This window comes from Panthera pardus, unplaced genomic scaffold, assembly GCF_024362965.1.
Source record: "Panthera pardus isolate Hobbes unplaced genomic scaffold, ASM2436296v1 HiC_scaffold_20, whole genome shotgun sequence".
NCBI lineage: Eukaryota > Metazoa > Chordata > Mammalia > Carnivora > Felidae > Panthera > Panthera pardus.
Genome location: NW_026526766.1, coordinates 41,316,055 through 41,340,054, shown reverse-complemented (window position 1 = coordinate 41,340,054; position 24,000 = coordinate 41,316,055). Strand labels below are relative to the sequence as shown.

The 24,000-nt window shown below is 37.4% G+C and overlaps 1 protein-coding gene across 19 annotated transcripts in view; it reads left to right on the top strand.

Moving 5' to 3' along the window:
- Positions 1-24,000, top strand: part of BNC2 (basonuclin 2) — a 436,316-nt gene that overhangs the window by 276,456 nt on the left and 135,860 nt on the right. The gene's annotated exons all lie outside the window — the stretch shown is intronic.

Sequence of the window (24,000 nt, the reverse complement as noted above, 5' to 3'; positions counted from 1 at the left end):
GTTGTATTTTTATAAATGTCTTGTTATTCTAGCAAGATCTGAAGTAACAACACTGGGCCATGCCTTTGAAATGCTTTTAATTTATCATGTACCTTGCTTGTTAGGGTGTGTATGTTGGCATTGTGGGGACATTTCAGCCACATTTCTGTGTGTGAGATCGAGAAGGGATAGGTAGGGTAGCAGGAGAGGAATACCCTGGAAGGGGTGTGCCTGGCGGGCAGAGCCACGGTCCTTCAGTGCCTCCAGGAATGGAACTCCTTCCTGTTTCATTAGCAGGGCCAAAATCTGAAACGTCTCTCAGTCTAGTTTTGAACAACAGATGAGCTGCTGTTAAACTTTTGTAGTCTATGCGTGTTACCGCATTCGATGATTTCTTCTCTCTTCCGTATTCATTTCCTAGGGTTGTTGTAACAAAATACCACAGACTGGGTTGCTTAAATCAGAAATTTGTTTTCCCACAGTTCCAGAGGCTAGAAGTCCAAAATCAGGGTGGTTTCATTCTGAGGACTCTTCCTGACTTGCAGATGCCCTCATGTTGTGTCCTCAAATGGTCTTTCTTCTGTGGATGCATACCCCTGGTGTCTGTTTGCATCTCAATGTCTTCTTGTTCTAAGAACACCAATCAGATTGGATCAGGGCCCACTCTATTGGTTTTATTTTAACTTAACCAACCTGTTTTTTTTTTTAATGTTTATTTTTGAGAGAAAGAGAGCAAGCATGTGCCGGGTACATGAGGGAGGAAACAGGGGAGGGACAGAGAGGGACAGTGAGAATCCCAAGTAGCCTCCATGCTGTCAGTGCAGAGCCCGACGCAGGGCTCCGATGCAGGGTTCAAACTCAGAAACCAAAATCAAGAGTCGGATCTTTAACCAGTTGAGCCACCCAGGTGCCCCTAAAGCTTAATCAGCCTTTTTAAAGGCTCAGTCTCCAAATATAGTCACATTCTGAAGTACCAGGGATTAAGGCTTTCAAGGTATGCATTTTGGGGGAAACACAACTCAGCCCATAACACTTCCTAAATATCCTTCTTTCCCTGAGTAAGTGTTGGCTTTACTAGGTAATAGGTACTAGAGCTTATGTCCCAAGCCCGTCAAGACTCACAGAGGCAGTATGGAGTCACATCCTGGCTCTGCAACTTCAGTGGCTCATAGTTGAGCATCTCTGCAGGTCCGCCTCCTTATCTGTAATATAGGATTAATAATACCTACTTTGAGGATTGTTGTGAGAATTAAAGATAAAGCATATGAAGACTTTCAAATAAATAATACTGTGTTGAAAGTAAGAACCTGAACAATGGGTAAGCAATAAAAGTAGGTCGATCAGTTAAACAAAAGACTTTTCATTCATTCAGCTCCCTTTTTTTCCAAAGCCATCTGTGTTCCCATCATCTGTCTACGGTGGTAGCCTTGTGAGTATAAAAGTTTACTGTGTCACCAGTTTGTTTTACCTATCCAACTGCCACATGCATATTACATTAGTAGTGTAATGGGGTGAGGTGGGAGAAGAAATATTTCTTCTTTCTCGAATAAAATAAATTATTCGTAGCCAATGGTTGTTACTGAGACTTTCTGAAGGATGTGATTTTTCACTAAACTTGAATAAGGCATTTCTGTTATATTGGGCTGTGCTTTTTCTACTGTGTCCTTAGAAATCCTGGGTTTCTGTGATATTAATTGTAGAGTTTCCCAAGTCTGTCTTTCTCTCACCACTGTTAATACCTTGATCTCTCTTCCCCCCTCTCCTCCTTCAACTGTGTATCCATATACAACTCCAGATATGTACGGGGTGCCTGGGTGGCTCAGTTGGTTAAACATTCGAATCCTGGTTTCGGCTCAGGTCATGATCTCATAGTTTGTGGGTTTGAGCCCCACATCGGGCTCTGTACTGACTTAGGATTCTCTCTCTCTCCCTCTCTCTCTGCTGCTCCCTCACTTGTGCTCTCTCTGTGTCTCAAAATAAACGAATAAACGTAAAAAAAAAAAAAAAAAAAAACAGCGACAACAACTCTATGAGGCACCTGAGTGGCTCAGTCTATTGAGTGTCCGACTTCAGCTCAGGTCATGATCTTGAGCCCTGCATCAGGTGCTCTGCTGTCAGCGTGGAGCCCACTTTGGATCCTCTGTCCCCATCTCTCTCTCTGCCCCATCCCCGCACTCTCTCTCTCTCACACACACACACTCTCTCAAAAATAAAATAAAACATTAAAAAAAAAAAAAACCAGCCAACTCCAAATATGTACGTGCAGACTTACAAACCCCACTCTTCCTGTACTCATTAGGACAAATACGATAGTGAAGGATTGGCTTCCAGCTTTTGAGTTGGCAGTGGGATGAGAGCACCCACTCTTTTTGCCCCTGGCATTCCAACTAGTTGCTTCATTCTCTCCCCCTGCACAGAAAATCCTGAAATCATATCTCTAGTGATTTCTGTGCAGAGGTGAAACACAGCAGCCTTCCTGGTTGCCTTATTCAGTACGGTGTCCTATGTGTGGCACGAGGAGGAAATTACTTGTTTTTTTTAGTGTGTGATTTTTCTCTGAAAGTGGATGTAACAGGAGTGAGACTACTGAGACACATCTCATAGATTATTGTATCGCATCGCTAAACATACTCCACCTGTTAATTGTATTAAAAAAAATATTTGCTGCTAAAAGATAAAGATAACCAAATGTCAAATCTAGTGTTCTCTATAAAAAGAACACCTTTTACAAACTTGATGGACTCTTTTGAACAAATATGTTCCTATATCTCTTTATAGTTTCTTTGTAAGATGTTGGATTTCATGGGCCATTATATCACACATACGCATGTGCATGCGCACACACACACACACACACACACACACACACACACTCTTCCATAGCCTTACACATTTATTCTCTAACCTGCTTCAATTGTTGACATTAGCTCCTTTACAGTAATCTTGAGAAAGATGTTTTAAAAATTAAAGGGAGTGAGTGATTAATTCATCATACTATAACACCTGGGTTTTGAAATTATGCACTGGGCCGTGTGCTTTCTACAGATTACTTCCTTGAAATCTTTAGCACCTTTGAGTCAGAGAGGAAAAAACCCTAAACAGTTCCTTGACTACCAATAGGTATTTCCCACTGAATTAATAAAGGATTTCCTGTTCTTTCTCCCCATTAATGAATTTCAGCTCTTTCACTTAGATAATAGAAAGCAGGGCTTTATTGAATTTAACTTTTATTTCAAAACAAGCTTTCTTTGGTATACGATCTCCATACCTATAATGCGTAATAACCCAGAGTTTCTAAGTTTGTAAATTTCTGTTCAGAGTTCTTGGATAAAGGACTCCAGCATACTGCCAGCTAATTCATTTAACAACTATTTTTTCCTACCTCTATTTGCATTATCTTTTCTGTGTGTTTCCTTCATTTGCCTAAGATATAGAGTGAGTTTTGAAAAAAATTAAAATAAAATTTCCTACAAGTTTTAATTTTCCTTGGTTCAAAAGTGCCAAAATAAGATACCAGGATAAGTAAGAGCAGCAATGGGCTTCTTTACTGGTGACATAAATGTTTATGTTGGTAGAAATTTAGTTTGTTGCATTTTGACCCTTTCCCACCATACTAGAGTAGTAATTCAACCATTCACAGAATTAAAGCTTCAGCCAAAGATTTTACATAGTCTTAGAAATTAGCAAGTATCGCTAGTACATACCCATACTGGGTAAGTTGTATGGGGAGGGTGGTAGGGATAGTGCTTCCTTCTAACGAGAAGTGTTACTAATAGGACTTTGTTGCCTTTGTAAAAAAAAACAAAACAAAACAAAACAAAACTGGAGTATAGGGGTTGAGAACTATAGTACTAAGTCACTTCTGTTATTTATCATTTGCAAATGAGTTTTAATGCCTGTATTCTAGATGAAGATTTCATTTCTAAACCGTTAAGATAGAGTAGTACAAATAAAAAAAATAGTAAATTATGTTCTAAATGATTTTAGTAAATATCTAGTGATAATCCAAGACAACTGGAAATTTTTTTTCTTTTATGTTGGGTTGTATTTGATTTGTGTATTTGAGAAAAGAGGTGGGCAGATTTTAGAAAGGTAATGTATTTAGAATTTTTTCCTTTACTAGATCAGTAATTTTTACTTCCAACAAAGCCCATTTGTTAAAACTACCTTTAAAAAAAATCCACTGTCTCTTAGTGTGTCTCATAAGCATTTGGCAAGGAGATGAGGCTTGATGAATAAAAAATATATTACACAGCTTAATGAACCCCACAGCAGCTTTCTCGGTACAAATTATTTCCTTTATAGAATACTCTGATTTAAACCAAAAGCATGCACCATTCCAACAAGCTGCATGAATGATAGAATTTTCATTCACTTCCAAGTGATCTGAATTAACACTAGTGTTATTTCCTTTGGCTAAGGTCTGCCTGTGAGAACGCTTGTTGCACCAGAATTCTTGAGACCTTTCTTTTATTATGTTCTATAAATGTGATTTCTCTTTACTACTTGCAGTTCATTCAAGGAGAAGATAGTCCTATGTTATTACTTCAATTATTTGGTCATCAAGCCAGCTGCCTTCCTGCTCATATCCAAACTATTCAGATTTTTTTTTAAATGTAAAACGAGCAGGCTAGGCCTGCATCATCTGGATCATCAATGAAGAGATATTTAGTAAGCATCTATCATAGATAAAGTACTGTATCAGGTGTCCTTCAGCTCCTCAGTTCTGTGCCACAGGAGATAGCAGTATAAAGTTAATTTAGTGTCCTATAGTAACCAGTTTTATGGTTTAATGTACTGTAAGACTTAATATTCATATAATCCATTAATTTCAAACCTCTTTTGTAATTCACTGGAAGTAATTTTTCTTTTTTTTTCTCATCATCATTGAATTTGAATTCTCAGCTTTTACTTGATATATCTTATCAGAACAGGGGTATTTATAGAGACCCTGCCCCAAATAGAAATATAAGACCTCCCATTAAATTTGAATTTCAGGTAAACAATGAATAGGTTTTTTTTTGTTTTTTTAGGATAAGCCTATACCTGCAAATTTAGCTCAGTGGTCCTGTATTTTTATTTGCTAAAACTGGCAAGCATACATCTAAAAACATTCTAGTGAGGCTTAATTTGCGTATTTAAATCTTAAATCAGGGCCATTGGTTCTGAACATTCTGTAATCAGAAGCCTTTTGATTATGTCAGTCTTACATTTAGCACCACGAGATCTCAGCATTCTGTTTACAAATTCCTCAAATTTGTTGGCGCCCTGGTACTTTACAAGGATTTAAGCGGAGCGGATCAAAAGCAGTAGTTTTCATTTTATCCCATGAAAAGTCACATGTCTTTATTATTTGTCCCAGTCTATGCTCTTCTTATGAATTGTCTAAACATCTGTGGAAGTCGTTTATTCCCAACTGGTAACTCTGTAATATTCTCCCTGACTTGAGTCCAAAGCCCAGTATAATTAATGTAGTAATAACTTTTCCTTCTTCCTCCTTTCTTCCCTAGTTTTCTCTCTTCACACCCCAAATAGATGTCTTTTATCATAAGTAATAAAGCATGACATTTCTGTGACATCATGCTCATTCCAAATAACTCAGTTTCTGTATGATAATTCGTACATTTTTCATGATTGAGCAAGGAGGGTGATTAAAACTGAGTCTCTTCTGACAAAGGAAAGGTAATCCTCCCAGATATTAACCTACAAGAAAGCTCTGAACCTCCCTTTAATTGACCTGGAGATTGTCCCAATAAGAGTGAATTTTGCTTTGGGAGAGACTTGTTGCAGGAGGCTGTTTTGTTTAGGATTTGATGAAAAGTGTAAGAAAGGTACTAGCTTGAGTCCTTAGCACAGGGCAGTAAAGACCAGCTTTGCAAGTGAGAACTTGATCCTTTGGGGAAGATGTAGGTGTTCATGCTTCCAGGGCTTTACCTAGAAACAACGTGGATAGGAACACCATATTCCTCTTCCTCTGGTACGCTGCTTTGGAAAAGGTGGGAACTAATGTAGTATGTGTTTAAAAGAATCCAGGTAGACTTAGTTCTTCCAGATTAGGATACTGAAACCTGGCTTGCCTAGCTGCAAAATTCTTTTCTAGTTAGAGAAACTGGCTTTTTGGTGCCTCCTAGCTCCGGTAAGGCAGTTGGGTCCCCGATCTCTCCATGGACAAAGTCGTTGATCATCTCTCTGGTTATTTTTATTTTAAAGAGCAAAAACAAGGCCATTTTGCTGCCTGGCACAGGAGCCTTCTTTGCTTGACCTGAGGGCACCGTGCCCTCTTCTGCTTTTCTCCTTTACTCCCTGATCACAGCTGATAAGCTTTAAAGGGAGGCCATCCTCACAAATGCAAAGGTTGGGTGCCTGATTAATGGCATTAACTATATTCTTATTGTGTCCCTGAGCTGCTTATTTTGATTTGTTTCTTAGTCTGCCTACCTTTGGGATGGTGCTTTGAACTCCCTAAAATTTTTCGTTTTTAATCACAGCACAAACAGTGCCTCCCCCTCAAAGTCCTGGGCTCTCTGCCTGTTAGCTCCCCATGTTTTGTTTTGTTTTTTTTTTTTTCCTAGCTTCTTACTCAGATGGAACATAAGATGAGTCTGGTAAATTCTGGCCTCTAAAGTATGCAGTGCCAGTCCACTGCTAAGGAGTTTCTAGGGAGGATCTTGAGATTGAAACATACAGGGCTGGAGCCCCAGGATATGAAGAAGTTTCAGAATCATAAATGGGAGGCATGATAGAAAAGTAGGGAAGAGTGCAGTTCTGTTTAATTCCTGTGCTGCTCTTACCACCTACTATCAGCAGAACTTTGGCCAAGTTACATAATCTCTATTTTCTCATCTGTGAAACGTGGATAATGATAGCACCTAGTTTGTAGGGTTCTTCCTAGGATTAAATGAGATAATCTACTTAATAGTGTTGGTTATTGTTATTTCTGAACTCTTCTAGAAGTACAACTTCAACCTCTGAGGGCGTGACAGACATGTTTTAATATCGTTTAGTGGTTAAAAGTTGGCTTTGCCAGATGGTGGTCAAATCTAATCTCCGTCCCTAGTTAGTAAGCCTCAGTTATTTTATCTGTAAATGTAAATAATAACAGAAATATACTTATATATCACAGCAAGGTTTTGAGGAAGATTAAAGGGAAGAGTAGACTTAATACCAGTGATAATATCCAGAGCCTCACTTTTAAGGTGCAGGTGGTGTGAGCTTCTTTCCCTTCTAGGGAAGGTTTTCTTCAGTGCCCAGTGGCAAAGTTTAGGTTACCAGTTCTTTTGGCTGTGGGGCCAAGTGTTCCCTAGGTGAAGTTGTTTTCCCCAGTAAATCCAGTACAGTTCCATTCCTTCCATTTCCCCTAATGTGTCATTTGAGCCCTTATTTGAACAGAAATCAGAAACACTTTTTCCCAGAGGTCACATTTTGAGGAAGTGTGGACCAGTTAAAATGAATTATAAGAGTATTTATCTGTTCAAAGTCCAAAACCAGAAGTAGATTAATTTTAGGCAGATTTCAGGCTACTTTTGCCCATTTTCACACCTATCTTGCATGTGAAGTGTTCTGATGGGCTAACCACTTTATCATTTTATTGTACTTTATTACATCATAAATTTTTATATCTTGCTAACGATCCTACAGGAAGCTTAATTGTTTATAGGAACATCTTAATTAACTGGAGTTCACCAGGTTAAGCAGAACACAAATTGAAGGAGTTATAAATGAAACACTCAACTCCTCTCATTTTATTCAGGATGCTCTGTTCAGATATACGAGGAGATTTCCTTGGGGCATAAGGACCCAGTATGCCTCAGCAATATTATGTTGATACTCTCAACCATCCTTCTTTCTGCTGTGTCATAGTGATGACTTTTTCTAAGCATGGGCCCTCCCCCTACCCTTTATTGAAGAGTGGATGAGGTAAATAAGGCAATTCAGAGGAATTCTGACTTGTATTCTGGGAGGCATAAAATGTTGCTTATGCATCCCATTCCTTACCAGTTTTGCCTTCTAGGAGGGTGGTAGGTGTTTGTAATTCTTCAAAAGCTTCTTGCATTTATCTGTTACTAGTTAGTGAGCGTGTAGCCAAAGCCCTGTATAGAAAGTATTTTAAGGTGTTACTGTCACAACTGGGTAGAGTCATAAGCAGTGTCTGTTAAGGGGCCCGGTAGTAAGGTCTCGCTCTCCCTGGAGTTCAGGGAGATCCTAATTTTGGCCTCTTAGGCCTCTCAGCCAGCTTGTATGGTCAGGCAGGTGACAGTACAAATGCAAGCTCAAACCCATCTAAATGAAAGGACAGTGTTGTTGGGCCTTAAATTCAATTTGCCAAGGAATGCAAAGGTAACTCTAGACCTGGCTGTCCAATCAAGAAGCCACTCTTATGGATGTGAGCACTTGACATGCAGCTAGTCCAAATTGAGACATGTTGTAAATATAATGTATACACTGGATTTTGGAAATGTCATCTTAAAAAAATGTAAAATACTACAGTAATAATGGTCCATACCTATTGGTAATACTTTTGAGATACTGGGTTAAATAAAATATATTCTTAAAAATTAGTTTCATTGTTTGTTTTTTACCTTTTAAAAGAGACTAAAAAATTAAAGTACCGGACTTGAATTCTATTTCTATTAGACATAGCTGTTCTAGGCCCTCGGTATGAGATCATGTATTTGGAGGCCTGAAGCTTAGGTTAGAGTGGTTTACTGGTAGAGCAGTTAGAATTGGTGTGAGAATCCTAAAAACCGAAACCTGAGGCTCTTGTCCTCCCTTCACTCATCACTGTCAGCTCTTTCCCAGTCCTTCGAGCTTTCACACTTGCTGCACTATTGATCATGTCCAGTCTTTCCTCTGCCCTTTTCCTCGGGGAAGAGGGATTCCCCCTTGCCCCTAGGAGCAATTAAGTGTTCCCTTCTGAATGAGCTCAGCACACTTCACGGAGACCAGAGGGTCGTTTCTGTGTAATACTGATCCCTCTACTAGCTTGGGAGCTCAAGGAGGGCACTTCTTCATCTCTGTGCTGATACCCACTGCGGCATTGCCCACATGGGAGCACAGGAACAAAGGTTTGCAGAAACTCCTAAGTGTATCTAAGAGTCTCTGACTCCTAATTGCCATTTCTTTTCCAGCAGCCTCTTCCATGCTAAGTGGTAAGCACAACTGCAGACAGCTTGCCTTTAGAGTCTGTATTTCTCTTTTGCAGCCTTTCTGTTCTCACCTTTTGCTGTTTTCTTCTGTCTTTAAACAACAAAACAAGTGAAAGGTAGGTAGGAGGTTTTAGCAGCCTGACTAGCCAGGAAGTAAATTTTAGAGAAGTTCAATTTGTTTGATCATTAACAGATGTTGGCATTTTGGTCTTATTCAGAAGGTACAGTTTTGAGTGAAATATCTTCCAGTTTTATTTAGTAGTTCTTCAATACTCCTTTGCCTGCAAAAATCTGATGGATAGAAATTCTCCCCTCCTCTCTTTGGTTGTCCATGTTTTCCACTATCAGTAAAAATTAAAAAACAAATCAACTTCTAGCATAAAAGAAAACACCTGTTTGGCTTGGAGAAATTGGCCAGGGAGGTCTTTTCTCTGACAGGCCAAAAGCGACCATCACAGGGCCCCTTATAAAAAAAAAAAAGACATTTTTTTTTTTCTTTATTTCATGTGAGCATTGGCAGAAACTCTGACAAGCAGTTCTTCATATTTTATTATGTTCTTGTCTGCAGAATCTCTGTCAGGCAAAAACCTTGTCAGCGGAAAACCTGTCGTAGGATCAGAGGAGACAAAAACAGGTGTCACACAGGCAGTCAAAACTGAAGGAAAAAAAAGATTAGGCTAAAGAGAGAGAGGCAGACAATTACATTAATGCCATTGCTTTTATCTTATAGATGTGTGTTATTATCTCGGGGTGCTGAGTGCGCAATTGCCTCAAAGAAAAGTAGACAGGAGACAAGGGGAAACTTGATAGTTATTAACTGAAGAGGCAGTGTGTCAAAGCTGGATGGGGTTCAAAGTTTTGCAAAGGAAAAAAACTGCAGGCAGCAAGCAACGGCTGTGCGGTTCTGCTTTTGGCTACATAAACCTAGTAGCAATCTAACATTTTCTACTTGGAAACAGATCATAGAGAGAAAAATTAATGAAAGATTTCATTTGGAAGTTTTTGGGGTAACATTTATCCTATGTACATGTGACTGAATCATAATCTTTTCTCTCTTATAAAATCTTGCCACAATGTGAGGCATGGTGAGGCATGAAGACAGGCATTTGTCAGTTCAGCTGCATTGTTTGGATATGTTTAAAACACCTATTATCAACACACTTTTAATTAAAAAAAGCTATTAAGAAGCCCTTTTACTAAGTGTGAACATCTGTACATGCAAGCTGTAAATTAGGAGATCACATATGTGTGCCTCAGTCAGAGACTAAATGAAGTTGGCAAGTGTTTTCTAGTACTGGTTTTTAAATACAGTAAAAAAATCTAAAGGAAAAGTTGCTACGTTTTAAAATTTGGATTTATTTTTATGATTGTGCCTTTTAGTACTAATTAATAGAACTTTTCTTCTATGTAGAAGTTAGGGCCATTGTTATTAACAAATTGGTAACCAGAATTCAAAGAGCTGACCAATGTCTCCCCTCTTTCTTTGTTCACATCTTTTCAAGAGACCTGACTTCTTTTCTGAGAGTTTGGGCTCATTAAATATTGGTGGTGATATAAAATAGTTTCATTTTGCCGATGGCTCAAACTCTGAAAGATATTTAGCTTGTTGATAGCTCCTACATGTCAAACAGCTGACCAGTAACTTTTGGCTGGGATGGCAACTTTAAGTTTCCTGGTCTGCTTAATCATACAATGATCATGTTAGTGGAAAAATCAGCAAGGATTGCTCTAGCCCTTAACATTTTCTGTTCATGCATTTAACGGTTAGTTTAGATTTTTCCTAAGACTGCCTTCTTAACCCCTTTTTTATGAACAAATCTTTATATAGGGTCTTTTATCCCTCCAGTCACAGATGCAAAGCAGCTTGATACTTGATATATGCATTAAGCAAATCCAGCAATCCAGAAGAAAACACATAGGAGTGTCAAAAGTGTGTGTGATAGCCCAGAGTTTTAAGGGATTATGTTGGGGGAATAAAAAAAAAAGATAAAGATTGATTATAGATTTGGAATGAGATTTCAGGCTGACTTACTGGGAGAGGGAAGGAAAAATACTTGTGACACAAAGGTGATGTGTATTAAAAAAAAAAAAGACTATAATCATTTCTTTCTTTCAGGTATTTCCTACCAGATGCTGGCTTTTTGTATTATTTTTCTCCCTCGGTTTTGAAATAGTTCTTCACTGTATGTGATAGAGTTTAAAGCATATGTTGCATAAAAAATAAATATGCCTTGCATTTATAATGTTTCCTTAATGAAATTCTTATATACATATATGCTACTTTAAGAAAATTAAGTATTTAAAGCTAATAAATTGGGAGTAGGGTAATTACTCTGTTGCAGAAGAGTACATTTTTTGTATAATAAAACGACTTGATATCATGTTTTCAAGTAATATATTTCAATAGTTACTTTTAAAACAAGATATGTTTTGTAGTCAGTGTACATTTAATTCATTTTTCTGTAAATTAAATAAAGCAAGGTTTGTGTAGTCTGCTTTCAGCTAGCCTTGGTGACCAGAGTTCGGATAGAACAGCAAGAGTAGAAACAATCCCCCAACCTGGTTGCAGCAAGTAGATTCAATTACCAAATCTCTTCCTAGTTTTACTGTCAAGTTTGTAGATTAAATTTTCTCTTTTCCCCTTAACCACTTCTCATGAAGTTGCTGTAAATGAGGAAAGACATGCCCCCAAAAGTGGGCCATGTAAGGAAGAAGGAGAAGAAATAAAACCAAGGAATTATTTAATCTACTAGCCAAGAGAGTGAGCTCCTGCATAACCAAGCGTTGACAGTCTACTTTTATGTGTGCCTCAGTCAGACTTTAATGATTTCCAAAGTCTGTTGTGAAGACTTTATTATGCATAAGGCCACAGGGGGGAAATGCCAATCAGTTTGAAATATTACTACATAATCTCAAGTGGAGCTCAAATTTTACCCTGGAATAATTGTAGGTGTTTGTGTGTGCATATCCACATATTCTGAAAGCTAAATGTCAACTAGGGATGATTAAAATCCATAGGATGGTGGGACCTCATTGGTACTACTCTTGTCCCCCTTTCCTTGCTACAGATTAGAATCACATTCGTAATGAACCAGAAGAGTATTCATATACTTATCCCTCGTGTAGGAAGGGACAAGAAAAAATCAAGAGCCATTCACATAAGGCATGATAAGGTATAGTAATGTAATTGGAGTTTATGGAGGCTCAGTAGGTTTTTGTTTTATTTTACTTAAAAACACTGACACACTGTTTGTTCAAGGAAAAAAATAAACCCTTCGCACATAAGGGCTGACAGCTTTTATCACCAGGCTTGGGGATCACTCTTTCAGCTATATATCATTCCTTTTCTTCTTTTTTTAAAAAAAATTCTCGAAGCAAGCCTTCTCCTCGGTATTAAGTATCCTAATTAATTCAACCTTGACAGTTACAGTTAGAAAGTTGTGACTTAAATGGAACATGAGTTATTTTGTACTTAAATTTTCCCCAATTATATGGTTCTTTTCCCCAAAAGTAGTGAATAAAATTGCAGATCTAAATATTACTTCAAGTCATAAGGAATTCTTTTAATAACAGTCATTGTCTGCCTTCATGATCGATTCTCTGATTCACTAAAAAGTTTTTAATATGTCATCATTGCCATTTATTAATGTTTTCCCCAAGTGCTATGGCTTTTATTAGGGTCTGGCTCACGATCTATGAGTAGGCTAAGCCTTTGCCTTGCGCCCTGATGCTCTCTCGCCTAGTTAGAGAGCTGAGTCTTATAATGGGAAAGGATTGATGTTATAATGATTCCAAAGGGTCCCTTTATGATGAAATTCTAAATACGCAAAATCCCATTAAACCTGTAGAAGTTCATGGGCTAGCTACATTGAAATGACATATCATTATATTGGGTATAGCATGCATATTATAAAGTATGATATAATTGGAAATTATTGGTGATATTAGCAAGAATGAAGAGCCACCCACCCTCATAAATTCAGAGTATTTGGGTATTTGAAGTAGGAAAGGGAACAATATTCCCAGTGATCAAAACTTTAAAATCTGACCCCAGAAATTGCTCTTAGAAAATCCTGTCCCTAACAACTTCATTTCTGAACTTTTAAAGTAATTGTGGAATGAATTCCATAAAACAATCCCTTAAAAAACACATGTTAAATGTTAATCTATTAGAAATTAAAATCATGCTCTTTGACCTGGAGCTCCTAAAAGCTGACCACTTGATGCTGTTATAATTTAGAATCCAAGGGGGAATTGAGGCAAGAGACATGGGGTTCTCGAAACAATTAGCTTTCCAGTTTAAGGCTCACTTGGCCTTTCTTCCAAAATGAAAGAATGAGTTTCTTTACTTTTTCTTTCTTACTTGTAAAATTGCTTCAAATTAGTATTTAAAATTTTAAAAATGTCCAGGGCAAGACTGGAAATTAGTGATATAAAAGATTTCCTTTTAGGCCATTTTCATACAAATTTTTCATTGTTTTCCTCTGCAAAGTAGGTGGCTTTGAAAAGTTGCCTCACTTGGCTCACTCCTGATTGAATGGCTCTGAGCTTCACACTGCCATGTCTGAACAGCTGTTACATGGAGTCCACTGGACATCAGGGCCTGAAATATTCGAACATATTCCTGAGAAAACCACCTAACTCACTTGAATCTGGCTTTTAAAGAAAGTTAGGTTTAAAAAAGTTGTGGAAAACTAAGAACTATAAACTATCACTGAGAGCCAGTTTTCTAGGATCAGTGAAAAGCACTTTTATACTCCTACATTAAGAAAAAAAACTATCTGAATATGTTCTTATTTCTGTGACCTTCACAGAAAATATTAGAAGTGAAGTCTGTAGAATTACAGGTTTACATTTATTTTAATTTACTTGAAGGTTTGGGGAGTAATTCCTGTTATTAAAAATTGAAATAAAAAATAGTTATTCACATTTCATTTGATAGATGCAAGTTCTTTTATAACCACTCTTCACCCACCCACCCCCAGCACTATTTTATACTTTTGAAAACAGAATTTTGTAAAGAACATTACTTTGTTCTTTAAGTTAGCAATATTGTTAAAAGTGTATATTCGTATTTATTACATATTTTGCATTATGTTTTATACTTAATTTGCATTTGCTTTATACATTTACATTAATGAACCATAAAAATTCTGGCTGTTTCCTTATGTTGATTCTGTTTTTAACAGAAATGAGTTTTCTTCATCCAGACTTATGTGTCATTTTGGGGTCTAATCCTGTCAAAGTGTTTATTAAAAGTTTGATATCCAGACCTTAATTTCTCCTTTGTTTTATAGCTAGAAAATTACTAGTTTAAGCTTCGGTTTTTGCCACTTTAAGGAAATCCAGGTAAATTACGTTCACTCAGTTATCTAATTCACAGTTTAAGAAACTCTTGTATGAATTTTCTTTTTCTAACTAGTATCTATATTGTACAGTTAAGCCTTTTTCTTTTACCAGATAAAATTCCACATACTAAAAAGAGATTCATTTATCTACTGGCTTTTTTTTCTATAGACCTTTTATAAAAGAAAAATAACCTTTTCTTTGTAGATGCTGTTCTTACAGTCTTAATGTGTGACTCTTCTCTGACTTCTGTCCAAAGTCTGGACCAGCTATATATACCTTTTCCTATAGCTATGAGGCCATAAGTCTAGCACATTGATCACAGATCTAGTGATCTGTCCTATGATTTTCATAATGTCTGTACATTATGTTCTAGTCTATGCACCATGTCATCAAGCTTATTTTAACAATACTGGATTTCATCTTGCTGTTACCTAGAAATCCATTGGATGCCCCCAAATAATTCTCAAGTAGTAGGAAAGGGAATAGATTATGCAAGGCTTGGTCAGTTTCTGTTCAGCTAGCAGCCCCACCTCACTCCCTAAACTGCCACAATTACCTACCTCCACTGTTCTCTAGAGGAGTATAAAGATAAAAGGAGAGGGACATGGGTGAAATTAAGAATCTGGTGGCACAGTAGAATCACGCATTTAGCTTTTCAGTGCAAATACACTAATGGTCTTTTTCTATATTATGTTCACTTAACTGTGTTTATCCATTCAACAATATGAGGGCTGGACACCCTTGAGTCAATTATGTGTCAGATATGGTTGCTGCTTAACATCAGGCTCTTGTGATAAAATGGGCACATAAGTGACCCAGTAAATGGGCACCATATGTTTGGGATGTACATGTTTGGCATACATCATTATTGAGACAGTTGGCTCTTAGATGAAGGGACTTCTCCAGACCTCATGGAAAAAGAAAATGGAACTTGAAGCTAAAAGAAAAATTTAGTCAGAAAGGTAAATAAGAGGGAGGAAAGGCAGTTAAGGAACAGCATTGAAAACAAACAAACAAAAAAATTAATGTAGTTTAGCAGATGGAACCCTGCTTGTGTCTCCAGCCTCATCCTGTATTATTCTGCTACTCTTTCTCATGTGCTAGCAGAATTGGCTTTGCCTAGAAGAGCCAATTAATTTGTTACCCATTTAAATTATGTTCTCATGTTGCATACCCAGTTTGTAATTCTGTGCATTAATGAATATGTTTAAGATGTCTGTTTTCCTCAGTAGCCTATTAACTTCAAGGTGGCTTGAATCATACCTGTTTTGTTCTCCACTAAATCTCTAAAACTTAGCATAGTGCCTAGAAATATTCATTGAGTGACCAAATACTAAAGTGCTAGGAATGTTTGAAAGGTAATGTATAGCTCATTGTGGTTGGAACAGAGGCCTGTGTCAGTTACTAGGATGGATAGTAATTTGATCTGGCCAAGGTTTTCTGACCCAGGTTAAGGACTTTGTGTAAAGGGGGAGTAAGGTAGAAAAGAGCGACTTGTGGGTTGTATTTAGGTTGTATTTAGGCCAGAGAGAACAGAGATAGACCAGACCATCAGGGGTTACTTGCAGTAATGGAGGTGTGAGAGTCTAAAAGTCTGTGCTAAAGTGGTAGAAGTTAGGCCAGAGAGGAGGAATTGATCCAGGAGAAACTGTGGTGAAAAAAGTTATGTGTACTAAGTAGCTTGAGATAATTTTGAATGTTTTTGCTATATATAATGTTCAGTTAGAAAAACACCACCAGCAAGATAGAAATTTGTATCCATGGTGTGGACCTCAACCATATAAAAATTACAGACTGAAAAAAGTAGATGTAACTATATCAACATGTGGACATTAGCAGTTTTTGGATGATGGGATTATAGATGATTGTTTTATTGTTGTTGTCTTTCATCTACAGCGTTTTTTCAGTGAGTACTTTTGACATATCTAATCAGAAAATAACAACAGTAACACAAAGGTTTGTTTTAAGCCTAGTTTCCTTAGTTCTACTTTTCACAGCACTAAGGGTCAAGTACATGTTTACAGTTGAGGACATGGAGCTTGGGTAGGTTAGGATTCACATGCATAGAGTAAGAGTGGTTGGATTCCTAGAGGCAGCTCATCTTAGGCAGCTGCAGAGGCAGCTCCTCTAGAATCCTGATGCTTCCCGGGCATCTCTATTGATTTCCGTTCTACACCCCCAAACTAGAAAATCTTAGTCATCCTGTATCTGTGTCTCATCATCTCTGTAAGCGTCTGTTTTCTTCCCCACACTTTTTAGCTTGGTCTTGGTTCTGTGTTCTTCCTTCCTTGCTTCCTTGAGTTAAGGTAGTGGTCTTCAAGCTTTTGGCTTGCTTGCCACCAAAAAGAGTTTTGAAAATGAAGAGCCATCCTAACATTTTCATATACTAAGTAACTTGCCAAGGTCATACAGCAAATAGGTAACAGAGCTCAGATTTGAACCTTTGGAGTCTGTCCTTAAGAAACTGTCCCTTATTGGGAGGACAACAATCTTTTTTTTTTTTTTTTTAACACTGGGAATTTTAAATCATTGTTTTAAGTCATGATTATTTTTTTTATCTCCTTAACTCTTGTTTCCAGTTCACTGTCCCCAAATTACCTTACTATAAATGCAATCATATGTTCGGTGATAAGTCTTATATCATTCAACTTATACATGCCAGCCACAAGAATTAAGAAAACAATGTAAATAGAAATTTTATTGTTTAATTTGATCAAGATGATAAAATCCAAAACAATGTATATATTACAAATTTTTATAATTTATTAAGCATAAAATGGATTTTTGTTAGATATAAAATGGATGGGGCTATAATTTTTTTCTTCCCAGATTAGCTCATATATCAGGAAATGAATAATACTTCGTGTAAGAAAGAGAAAAAGGTGCACTATCATTCCTCCATTCTGCAGATACTACTACTGAGATACTTGCTCACATTAATAGGTGGGATTAGCAACTTTGTTCCATCATCATTCAGTTCTTAGAAGTCATTTCAAATTACATGCCCAAAATTACACAATGATCAATTAGTTCTGTTAAAAGGAAAGAAATGAAAATCACATACCTTATTACCTAGATGTTGTCATAGTCATTCACCAATTCAGTTTCTGGAAATTTTAAACCTATTAATGCCTATTTATAAATTTAGCCATTAGTCTTTCATTTAGAGGCATATTATTTATTCTAGTATACACAGAAAAGATTGAGGAAATAAAAATGCTGTATTCAAATAGTTTCTGCAATATGCTTTTTTTTTTTGAAAAGAGATATTTCTGTCATTGCAGATTTAGTTATCTTGACTGAAAATTTTCACCAGTGCTCATGGTCAAATCATGCTGCCAAATCTAATTTAATTTTCATTGGAAAAAATTGAACTCACATTTCAATTCAAATAAAGTGAATATATTAATATGCATTTTGAGAAAATTATTAAAAAATCAATATGTTGTAGACTGGATTTCATAGAGTAGATTACTAAAACAGTCTAGAATAAAATGTGGAGCTAATAAAATTATTCACTTTACAACAGAAACGCTATTTCTTATTAATTGGTTATGATGTAATATATAAACCTAAGGTTTTTATGAAGTGAAAAATATATTAGAAGTCATGAATAAAAAGTCATGGTCTTACTTTGATAATGGGGTTCCATGTGTGTATCACAATATAGTGTTGGATTCTAAGAACAAATTAGGTTAAGAGTCACGTATTGTAAAAAAATTTATTAATTTGCCTAGATCTCATGGCCAAACTTTTTGTGTATTTATGAAAGAAGTTACATACTGCTAAAAAGTAAGTGCTTTAGCATTTAGATCATAATTTATGTTAATTTTACTTTTATTAATAAGATGTGCAAAATATTCAAAATTTTATAAAAAAATAAGATGAAAATGATGAATAACCATAACTGAAATATTTTGATATTATTTGATTAAATAATACCTTATTAAGTGATCAGCATAGTTTCTGAAAGAAATCATGCAAAATTTCAAATCTCATGTTTTATCTAGTGTGCCTTACAAATTTTGTAGGTCTAGGAAATATTCAAACTGAATTTACTGAATTTACAAGTATTCATATACTCAGAGCCTTTTCTTCCAGGTGATGATTGCTACGTTTAGGGATGAGTGTCAGGATTAATTGAAAAGAATGGTTTAACTTTTAATATGTTGGGAGGCAAAAGCCGTTTTCAGTATTGGACACTTTGGCTTTGCTCTTACAGGATATTTTCCAAAGAGTGATTCGTTATTCAAATAGGTAGGAATGCTAGAGGTGAGTGCATTACTCCTGTCCCATTTTACTTTCTATCTGAATTCTGAATATTCCAACATAGACCCACGTATCAAGTTCTAGCTACCCTTTACCCATATAGTTATAATCATGAGAAGAGCACCCCTTCCAGGTTCTTGGTGCTTTTATTAATCATTAAAGGAGGCTTTCACAAAGCCTCATTTATTTCAGCACCAGGAGAGTTTTCCACACTGAGTCAGCACGGCCATATAAGGCCAGTCAGAGGATACACCATTATTTTGTAAAGAAGGAAGGGTACGGTTTTTTAAAGGAGAAATGTGAATGGCTAATCTCTATGTGCATACAGGCCTGTTCTCAGGTGGATCAATTTTAGGAAAGACTAAATAGGGTCTGGAAATTGAGTCCCCATGTCTGCATATTTCTCGGAAGGCCTTAACCTCACGTGTAGGCCCGTCATAGTTTGAAGTCCACCAAGTTAAGGCATCTCCCAGTGGAGTATTGCAAACATGTTCTACTCTATACACTTGACTCTAGCCCATCCCTTCACCCAACTCTGTCTGTGATTTTTGGTGTGGCATGTGTAATGGTATATATCAGAGTCATCTGTTTTCAAACTAACCCTGACCATCTCTCTCTCGACTTCCTCAGAGGGGGTTGTGGCTCTGTGGCTGAGGTTTGCTCAGCACCTTCGTCAGTAGCTGTTTAGTTACTGCTGACCATGCGCCATATCCCTCAAGCTGACAACTATTGTTTTAGTTAAACTTCTAGGCCCTTGTCAAAATTTTGTATCTAAAATTATAAATCATTCTAATGTTATAAAATGTTTAGTATTTTCTATGTCCTGTTAACAAGAAATAAAATTATATCATACACTTTCCATAGCTTTGGCCTTTAGTACGAAGGCTCCATAGATTGCCCATCTGATTCTTTTGTACTTATCTCTAACTATTTTGCCTCAAGTATTACACATTCTTTGGGTAGTCTATTCTCTGACACATATCAGTGGTTCTCAAAGTGTGGTCCCTGGCCAGCAACATCAGCCTCCTGTAGAGACTTATTAGAAATGTAAATCCTTGGTCCCCACCACAGACCCAATCAGAAACTCTGGAGGCAGTGGTCCAGCAATCTGTGTTGTCATAAGCCCTTGAGGTGATTTCTGATGCACATAATGTTTGAGAACGCCTGCCTTAGCATCTACCTAGATTGCTCTCCTCCTCTCTCACTTGCTGAATTCTTAGTTGTCATATAAAACAATGCCTTCCTGGCAGAGTTGCCCTCTCTTCTGTATCCTACAGTGCTTTTATCAAATCTCTTTTCTGGCATTTATACTGATTGCATCTGTCTACTTTTGAAGGTGGAGGCCACAACATAAATTACTTTTGCATCTGCATGCAGCACCTACCTTGGTGATAAGTTTTTAAGTGCTGGTGAATAAATGAATGTATGCATGAATGAAGGAGAAGAGCAATATAGGAGGAGTGGTGATCAATAAGGTCAGCTGCTGTGAAGAGATCATGGAGAATAATGAAAAAAGCTATTGGATTTCATAGTAAGGCAGGTGTTGGTGACCTTTGAAATGCTTGCTTCAGCAGAGTGATGGGCAAGAAGCCCAGATTGCTGCGAGTTAGGGACTTCCAACATGATGAAGATTTGCAAGTTTCCAGACTTATTGACTGTTTATCTGAACATGTGGTAGAAACAGAATTTTCTTGGGAGAAATAACTACGTGACCTTAGTTCAGTTACTTAACCTCATTGAGCCTGTGATCTCTGAATAGCCAATAATAGTAATACTGTGTGGTTTTTTATTTTTTAAAGGATTAAAGTAGATCATTGTAACCCCCTAGAATGCCTGACATTTACTTATTACTCACATGGTCATTTCCCTTAGCCCCCCACCCCCACATACAATTTATTTAATAATGTTGATGGTGTCCATTACCCTTTGTAAATTTGTATAAGATATGAAATTGTTAAGGGTACCTTTATTCCAGTCATTGGAGAAATTGTGAATTACAATTGGAATTGTGAATTGGAGAAATTTGGGCTGGAACTAGTTGAAACATTGATAGCTGCTTTGAAATTACATGGTATCCAGCTGGAAAAGTACCCCCAAAAGTGGAATATTTTTTGATACAAATTATGGAATACTACTTCAAGCAGACATATAAGGGGAGTGTGTGGAGAGAGTTTTTTTTTGTTGTTTTTTTTTTTTTTTTTTTTTTTTTTTTGGCTCATGTGGCAGAAAACTTCAGGGGATAGTGCCAGCCTCAACACTGCCATATCCATATCTTCTATATCAAACAGTATTATCAGTGGTTGGTCTTTCTCAGACCATCTTGCAGACTGCCTTCTATATGATTCTCATTCTCAAGCATATGTATTAGCTACAAATATCTAGGAAAGGGAAGACTTACCAGGAGTGCAAAGTAAAATCCTACATTCAATTTCACCTTTCAGACTTAGGTCACTTGCCCATTCTTAAACCAGTTGCTGTGGCCAGGGACCTGGGATGTCCTGGTTTTCCTGGCCTGGCTTAAGGAACATTCTAGTTGATGGAATAATTGATACTGAGTGTAGGAGAAGAGTGGCTCCCCAAAGGGAAATCCAGTTTCTGGTACCAGAGTGAAAGGGAGTAGATGCAAAGCAGACAAAGCATTTGATAACATCTTATTGTATAGAAAAGTGCTTTTTTAAAAACTGTGCTTCCAGGAACCCTAGGGGTTCCACTGAAATGCTTAAACAAGTTGAAGGGAAGAAGAGAGGAACAAATGATTGGAAGCTCTCTAATCCACATGCACTCCAGCTTCACTAAGGGTAGCTTTCATTTTATATATCTTTATATCCAGTTTTTGTTAAGATTTCATTTCAGGGGTTCCTGGGTGGCTCAACCAGTTAAGCATCTGACTTTGGCTCAGGTCATGATCTCGTGGTTTGTGGGTTTGAGCCCCGTGTCAGGCTCTGTGCTGATGGCTCTGAGCTTGGAGCCTACTTCAGATTCTGTCTACCACCTCCCCCCCCCCCCCGCCCCCGCCTCTCTCTCTCTCTCTCTCTCTCTCTCTCTCTCTCTCTCCCCTTCTCTCTCTGCCCCTCACCCCATTCACTGCCTCTATCTCTGTCTCTCAAAAATAAATAAATATGAAAAAAAAAGATTTCATTTGAAATGGAATTTGGGGAATACCATTGGTACAGGATAATTTAAGATGGTTAGACCCTTCAAGTATAAAGGTAGGTGACTTTTTTCACTTATTCTCATGAATAAGTTCTTGCCTTACCTCCCATTCATCCCCATTGGCCCACTTCATGTTCCTAAACCCACCAAGACTCAGACTTGAGTTCTCCACAGTCAGATTCAGGAAAATCATGACATTGGGCAGATATCCAGTTCTTAGTTTATTGTTATTATGACACTTAAAAATTGTCACTTACCCATTGCCCACCTAGGAGACATCCCCAAAAGTGGTTGACAACTTGGTGACTCGGTATGATCCAAAAGCAGAAAATTTTGATACGTTCAAGAAATTTGACAGATAATAAATAATCTTTGATGATCTGTTTAAGCTGAAGTTTGTAATTGACATCTGAAAGCTGAGTAGTTTAATATTTTTCAAGCCTTCATCTGTGGCTCATCTCCTAGGTAATTTCTGCTTAAATCACACTCTCAGGTTTTTCCTCTTATCTACTGTTGACTTTCTTTAAATACCTGGCCCACCCTTTCATGCTCCATATGTTTGTGTAAATAAAGTTTTATTAGAACACCGCACGCCATTAATTTAAGGCTTGTCTGCTCTTCCTCTTTAACAGCAGAGGTGAGTACTTGTGAAACAGAACATATGACCCACAAACCTAAAATATTTACTGTCTGGACTTTTACAGAAAATGTTGTTGACCACATATTTATGTGGCTTATAGTAGTATTCTTACTTTTTGACATATGGCGTATTTATGAAGAAGAATCAGGTAATGTCCTTATCATATTATTCTCACTTTCTGATGTTCTCAAAAGCATTTTTAGGGAAATGTTTTTGCCTTATGTTTCCAGTTGTGCTCTTTCAGTTCTTTGAACAACTTCTCAACAGTTTAGTCCTTTTCATCTTCTTAAACTGCCAGCCCTTTTTTGAAGAGTAGGAGGGAGAGAGTGACAACTTTCCACCCAGCCCTTGCACACATAGTACACACACCTGCATGTACTTAATGCATGGCTATAGGTACCAAACATAGGTACAAAAATCGAGATTTAGTGTCATCTTACTTTCCCTCTACTGAGCCCGCTTGGTTTCATATTTGTGGTCATAGCAGTGTATTTGGTGAAGAAGTGTTTGATGCAGGCCAGGAGGGTTGATGAAGGGAAATGGGGAGAGGAGCAGATTTTCCCTGACCTGGCCGCTGGATTCTTTAAGCAGAGCAGCTTACTCATCAGAAGGCTGAGTAGAAAAGCTGTATTTGAAGAAGAACAGGGATAATAATACCTCATTCCTGCATTTTTGCAGTCTAAATGCCCTGTGGAGTGAGAGAAGACTTCAATCCCTAGGCTTGTGAATCCCTTATCTTTCCCAAACGTTAAATTAATTTTTAAAGCTATTTATTCAAAGTTGACTTAACCACTAGAATAGGAAAGATCAGACAAATCAGCTTCAAGAAATGAAGTATGAGGAAACCCGAACTCTTTGACAAAGTATTCCTGGGAGTAAATGTGTTGAATGAAGCCAGCGGGTAAATGATAAGGGCCTTTACACTGTGGATGTAAGAAAGCAATTTATCAAGAGTACATGAACTCTCTGGTGACCATAAGTCAGGAGGAAACGAGAGTGGAGGAGGAACCCTGGAAAAAATACATTTGAAATACTTAAAAAAAAAAAAAAATGTGTGTGTGTGCATGTACTTTTAAATACCTGCATTAATATGCAGAAATACTGGCATATTAAAACAGGAGTAGCTCAGTGTGCACATATACAGTTACCTATACTGTGAGGAGGTCAGGTGGTGGGAAGAGTGGTAGAGAAAGGCCAGGCATTGGTTGAGAACTTGGAGAAACCTTGGGCACTCTCAGGTGTAGTTATGATTTGAGCCTGGTTGTTGTCTGGTATCCATTTCCCTGACTTACGAGTTTAGATGACCATCTTTCAGGCTCACATGTTTATCTTTTCTAATCTCTGGAAGGTCATATGTGTATAATTCTGACAGTTGATCTAAGGCTTTTGTGTTCTCTCAGTTCAAAGCACTTCTCCTTCATTATCTCAATCTTTGCAGTGTCTCTTTGAGCCTTGTAGATGAGA